We start from the raw sequence: 7,122 nt of genomic DNA, 5'->3' as shown, positions 1-7,122 counted from the left end.
GGCGATGCTGTTGTATGAGTGACGTCAGTTACTATAGCTACAGCAGATCTCGGGTACACGTACGGTATGAACGAAGGGGATCGAAGGAGGATAGTCAAATCATACAGGGCATGAATGATCATGGAAATAAAATGGAATATAGGCCTAATATCAAAACTAGAATTACAGATTTGTTGAATTTATCAAGTAGGCCTACTGCTGCAATTTAAGACTAAGGTATCGTTAATAATCGTTTGCGTGAAAATAAATGGATAGACAAAGGACTAATTTGAATATATAGGGGCACTTTTCCAGGGCTCAACCTTTTCATGTCGGACCAGTAGATACCCATTTTTTCAAATTTTTACTGGTTCGAACCTTAAATCTACTGGTCCCAAAAAATAAAGAAAATATCAAGAAAAGGCGCAAATTTATTTTATAGCATTTCGTTACCCCCCCAAAAAAAAAAAATGAAGGAAATGAAAGACAAAAAGAAAGCAAGACAGAAACGAAGAAAGAAATAAGTAAAAGAAAGAAAGGAAGGACAAGAAAGCCTGGAAGGAAGGAAGAAAAGATGTAAAGAAAGGATAGATGTAAAGGAAGAAAAAAAGAAAGAACTAAAGAAGGAAAGGAAGGAAGGAATAAAGGAACAAATCATAAGAAAGAAAGAAAGAAAGAAAGAAAAGAAAAGCAATGAAGGAAAGAAAGAAATGAAGCAAGTAATACAGATAGAAAGAACAAATCCAGAAAGTAGTAAAGGAAAGAAAGAAGAAGCAATAAAAAAAGGGTAAAAGGAGAGATGGAAAGACGGACAAAAGAAAGAGAGGAAGGATTGAAAGAAAGGAATTTAGGAAGAAATAAAGGAAAGGTAAAATGATAGAAGGAAAGAAATAAATGAAGGAAGTGAAGGAAAGAAGCAAGCAATTATACAAAAAGAATAGATGAAAGGAAGAAGAAAAGAAAGACTGAGAGACAAAGAAAGGAAGGAATGAAAAAATAAAGGAGAGGAAGGAAGCAAGCAGTAAAAAAAGGAAAGGTAAAAGGATAGAATTAACAAAGGGAAAAAGGAAAGAACAAGACAGATAGAAGAAAGGAAGGAATGAATGTAAGAAAGAGAGAAAGGGCTGAGAAAAGAAATAAAAAAACAAGAAAGGGTAAATAAATGATGGATAAAAGAAAGAAAGAAACAAAGAAAGTAACAGAATGAAGGAAAGAAATGGGTAAAAGAACGAAGGAAAGGAAGGAAGAAAGGAAGAGATGAATATAGGATTGATGGACTTAAGAACTTAAGAAAGAAAATATCAGAAAGACAGAAAGAGAAAAAAGAAAGAGAAAATATTTTATAAAAGGATAGAAAGAAAGAATGAATTAGAGAAAAAAGGGGAGATTCAAAAAGAAAGACAGTAACAAAAAAAATCGAGGGAAGAAACACAGAAAGATTGAGAAGGAAAGAGAGGAAGAAAGCTAAAACTATCATCATAAATAATTTATCAGTTTCTTTTTGGCTCAATTAAAATAGCTACGAAAGAAAGTCAGATACCAAGTGTATCAACACACACATAAATGCATATGTGGGGCCAGGGGCGTCGATCCATTTTTCAGATTGGGGGGGCAAAAATCATTAACGTTCCAAAGGCGCTCGATCGTACAAGCACCCACCCACACACACACACACACACACCCTCACACACATATATACATATATATATGTGCGTGTGTGTGTGTATATATGTATATATATATACATATATATATATATATATATATATATATATATATATATATATATATATATATATTTATATATATATTTATATATATATATATATATATGACTCATGAGGCACAGACACATATCTCACTAACAAATTAATGCGAGCGCGAAGCGCGAGCTGATTTTTTTAGTATACTGACAGGAAAAGCATGCCTGTTTAGGACTGTTTGGAGTAACTCATGAGGAGGATACATATCTCACTACACAGATAGTACGATCGAGTGCCGAGAGTGAGCTGAAATTTCTTTATATTCTGACCTGAAAACTTTATATTCTAAGCATTTTTGGTACCAATGATTAAGATTTGTATCTAAAAGAAGAATAGATGCGAGCGCGAAGCGCGAGCTGAAAATTTTGATATTTCGATCTGAAAAAATGACAGTTTAATGGACGTTTTTGATAAAGAACAAGATATATATCCAAGAAAAGATGATTGCAAATCGAAGCAGGAGTTCTTTTGAGGAGAAAACGGGACATTTCCATTCACCTATTTAATCATGAAAAGTATGGGTTTATGCTACAGAAATGATGCGAGCGCGAAGCGCGAGCTGAAATTTTTTATATTCCAATCCGAAAAGAGGACATTTTGAGCACGATTTTGAATAAAGAACGAGTTGTGTATCTCTTTCTCGCTTGCTAAACATAACAATCTTGTTTTTTTTAATGCATATCCGAAATTATTGGGGGGGCAAAATGATATGTTTGCCCCCTCAATATTTTCATTGGTGGGGCGATCGCCCCCCCTGCCCCCACAGGATCGACGCCTCTGTGTGGGGCTATTATGTATTCAGACGATATCACCTGAAACCCGATCTGTTTGAACCAAAACAGAAGTGAAAATTTCTCCTTTTACTACTTACAAATGACAGAGTTACACCAATTTTTAAGAAATATGGACATTATAAGAGCCTATCATGAGTATGAACCCCCTGGGGGCCACTTACATTGACGAGTGGATACCATGCGCGACCAAAAAAACACGTAAAAAGGATGTCCTTTTCACGATAGGGCGTTACGTACGTAACGTGAAAAGGGTGTCAAAAACACAAAAATAATGAAAAAAGGGTATCTATTTCGCCAGGAAAATTACGTGTTTAGGGTCGAATTTGCGGGGATGATAAAACAAAATTAAAATGTTTTATAAAGGATGTCCTTTTTGCCCCAACACTACGTGTTTAGAGTCCTATTTGCGCGAGGTGTAAGGTGGGGTCGTACTAAACCAAAAAGGTAAAGCCGACAACCAAAGGACCCGTAACAATAAAACATTCCTGTACTTGTTTAGGGGTTCATTTCAGGGAATATTTGCCAAGAGTATCGTTTTGTTTCCAATACTTGTTAAGGGTAGGGTTTCACACGCCAATACTTGTTAAGGGGTGCATTTTCAGAATATGGAAATTACGTGTTTAGGGTGCTTTTCGAGACCCCATGGTCGCGCATGGTATCCACTCGTGAATGGAAGTGGCCCCCCCCCCCCCCCCGGGTATGAACCGTGAATTTTGACAGTTCTGTGAGAGATTTCTGCCAGAGTTTAACCATGCTTCGTTCGTGCGGCCATTAGAGAATTTACCATGTAGGTTGTGTGGCTGACTACATGTACACCGTACTGTATGCATGCTGTACTCTAGTAACACGTGCGATTCATTCTGTGTGTATTTTGTGTACGTGTGTGAATGGCAGAATTTCACGGGGGGAAATGGTTTGCTGTGAATTTGACCATTTCTGGAAAAGTTATTGGCCCAACAATGGTTTTCATTACTGGTCATGTCAGACCCTTAAATCTTCCTATTTCTGAAAATCTACTGGCCCGACAGCGATTTTTACCGGTCTGGGACCGTCGGACCGCCGTTAGTGTCGAGCCCTGAGTCTTTTCTATATAGTTCCTTGTCAAAATTATTTTTCTTAATGCCACAACATAAGCTAAAAGTGAAATCACAAATTGAAATGCTAACGTTAAGCTCAGCCATTCAAGTGTTAACGAGAAATGTGTAGGGACTTAGCTTGCTTGCCGAATACCCGGCGAATACCCCCGAATACAGAACTCAGGGGCCCGAAGGTTTTCAAGGGGGGGGGGGGGGCAGAGCCAAAAGTGGGGGCTGACCATGCAAAAACACCGCTTTACAAGAAAAAGGGTGGTTGATCATTTGATCACGGGGTCAAACGTACTTAGGGTATTTTTTCCACAGTTTTTTTTAAGACTAGCCAAACGTGTTTAGGGTATGTTTTTCCCCAAGCTTTTTCCCCGGAATCATATTCTAGCGACAACTTCTTTAGGGGCCAAAATGTATAAATGTATAAAGCATATTATAAAGCCCACACAAAATAAGTGGGTTATTTTGCACACAGAGAAAAAAAAATCGTTCAGGGGTGTTTGGAAATAATTTGGTTACGAATGTGTATAGCAATATATTTGACTGCCCCCCCCCCCCATATCCAGGGATCCAGCTCTCATATAGGAGGGGCGGAAATATTTTTACTTCAAACATTTTCCAGATCAGCAGCCAAAATCTAATCTTTGTTGTTGATTTATTTCCATTATTCATCATTATTTCCCCTTCTTCTTTTTTTTGGAGAAAATATCTGCACTGTGAAAAAAAAGAGTAAATTTACGTTGGTCATTTTTTTGTTGGGTAATATATACGTTGGTTATTGTTTTGTTGGGCATTATGTGCCCAATACTTAGGCAAATTTTTACTCTGCCGCTGCCAAAATACAGATGTCCAATTGTTGGGCTAGTAATTGCCCTGCTGAGTGGTAAATGTTGCGAAACTTTACGATCACGAGTTGCGCTTGCAGCATGCTACACACGGTCGATAAGATATGGAGGAGCTTCTAGATGACTGGGGGCTGGGGAGCCTCGCTGAATCTTTCATAGATGAGTTGCTTAAACGTTTTTTTTTTAATTTTTTATTTTGGACTTTACGTTAAGCATAATTTGTAAGGAATTTGTCAGAATAGGCCTACATACATGACATATATCTGACGCTGTTTTGTTTTTGCTTCACTCACTTGAGATATGCACTTGCACTTGTATGCAGCGTTATTGTGCATGCAAAGCACTTTCGGATAAGGTCTCCGGATCGACACGGACCAGGTACACGAAGTGAGTGTAGGCCTTGCCCAGATGTTGGGTTAATAACTTTATTAAAAAGTTGGGCAAATTAATGTCCCCCAAAATGTAGTTCAAAATATTACCCAACAGTTGGGCACATTCAATGCCCCAACAACGTTGGGTAAAATATTGCCCAGTAGTTGGTAGGGTTGACTATCGGCCCAACGTTGGGCAAAATATTGGGTAAAATATTGCCCAATTTTTTCACAGTGTGGAAAAGCGGGCAGTTTTGCATGTTTTGTGGAAATGTGCGTAAAGAGTAAATTCCTGGGTAGTCATATTGCATTAAGTTGCCCCCATATTTGGATTTTAGAACTACTACAAAAAAAAATTGATGGTTAGCTGTAGGGCCTTAATTTTTTTTTGTTTCCGATAAACCTGTATTAACACTAGGAGCATGTGAAATTACTTTGATATAGGGTAAATTTTACAAACAGTTTATATCATAGTGGTTCCCGGGAGGACATGGGGCATTAGCGTACCTACGGGGGGGTGGACAGAGGGGGCAGACTGCCCCCCCCCCTGACGAGTCACAACCCATGCAAGGGACGTATCCCTGCCCGCCCCCCCCCCCCCCCGACGAGTCACAATTGATCCCTGACGAGCTACAAGTGGCCCGCTCCTTTGAACTTGAAAACCTCTTATTTTTTGCTTGTCAAATTTTTTTGCGGACGAATTTGCCCCCCCCCTTCGAAAATCCTAGGTACGCCACTGACGTGGGGATAGATAGAACATGGCAAAAAAGGGGAATATCCCCGTTACCGCACGAACAAACAAACAATGTCATAATTTCATTAAAAAAGAAAAGACTCCCTGACAATTTTCTTTGTAAACACAAGTTTCTCTGATCATGTTCTATTCAAAGTCCATTGTGAGAAATTTTTCTTGCAAGTAACGCATGGAGAATGAGAATGGGGCACTCAAAAGGCTTGAAAGCAAAAATACATTCCCACTGATATATCATGCTTTAATAATACATAATTCAAACAATTTTATTTCTTCTTCCATTTCTATCGTTATCTATTCCCTTTTCGATAGTTGATTGATGTCTCTATACTCATGTTTGAGTATATGTAGAGATATCAATCAACGATATAATAAGTTGTGACACCACTGGAATATCTCGCCTTTATTTATGTGGATTTTTTTTCTGTTTCTTGAAGAAGTTTGGAATAGTTTTGAATACTGTTTCCATAATCATAATTCCAATTAGTTTTCACCCATCATCCCTTTAAAATGATGATTGTAAACCATGAAACGAAATAAAATCCTGAAATTAAATAAACTGTACCCTTTCACAAGAAATCAAGGCGTAGACATATTTAATAACATATTCAAATTTTGTGCATCATTTTCATCAAAAGTTGTTTTTGGCAACTTGAGAGCTTTTCAAAGGTTTGCCAGACATAGTGGATTCCAAGTATCATAGTTAATATACATGTACTTTTCGAACATATTTGTTTATATTTCATTAAATATCACGATCTACAATACCAAAAATTGTATTAACGTTGAGAATGGAAATAAAAGAAATGAAATGAAGCCTTTCCAACTGTGTAAAGTGACTAAGTCAATGGTCATGAGTCATGTTAGTGTTTTTCATAGAGCAAGATATGTATCTCATTTTTTTATATCATGATTAAAAACTTGACACTTCAAGCACTCCGCTTTTTTGTAACCATGAGCAGGATCATGAGTATTTCCTCAAATATGCGCGAGCGAAACTATCAAACTCAACTAATTGACGTCCCATAAAGAATTGTTGGGCCTGAGTAAAAGGTCACGTGAACTCGATCTTGTCTGCTATGCAGACTCTGAATGGCTCATGAAGTGGGATCTGCAGCTGGTTTGCGAAAAGCCTGAAAGGGCGAGCGAAGCGAGCCATTTCAGATCTGCAGCTCCAGTAGACCTAGTCTGCTATGCAGACTCCTTGAATCAGCTTTGATACACACACTGCAGATGGTGGGTCTACAGTTGTAGACTAAACTCGATCCTTGTCCCCCTACAATTGCTCTGATCGAGTTTTTGAAGTTTGTAAATCTGGATCTGCTATACAAGTTTGCTGTATGAGACAGCTTTCAGTTTCGGGTTTTTTTGCGTGCTCTTTGAATAACAAATCAGGGAGTTATTGTTCATCGGATCCAGTTTGGAACGCCATCGCGCAAGGGATAAGGGTTGAAATCAGATTGGTGACTGACTGCATACATGGCATATACATGAATGCTGAATTGATCACGGAGAGATATATTTCACCAAGACA

This window comes from Lytechinus variegatus, chromosome 5, assembly GCF_018143015.1.
Source record: "Lytechinus variegatus isolate NC3 chromosome 5, Lvar_3.0, whole genome shotgun sequence".
NCBI classification, from domain to species: domain Eukaryota; kingdom Metazoa; phylum Echinodermata; class Echinoidea; order Temnopleuroida; family Toxopneustidae; genus Lytechinus; species Lytechinus variegatus.
The sequence above is the reverse complement of the archived record's forward strand: the minus strand, read 5'-3'. Positions refer to the sequence as shown.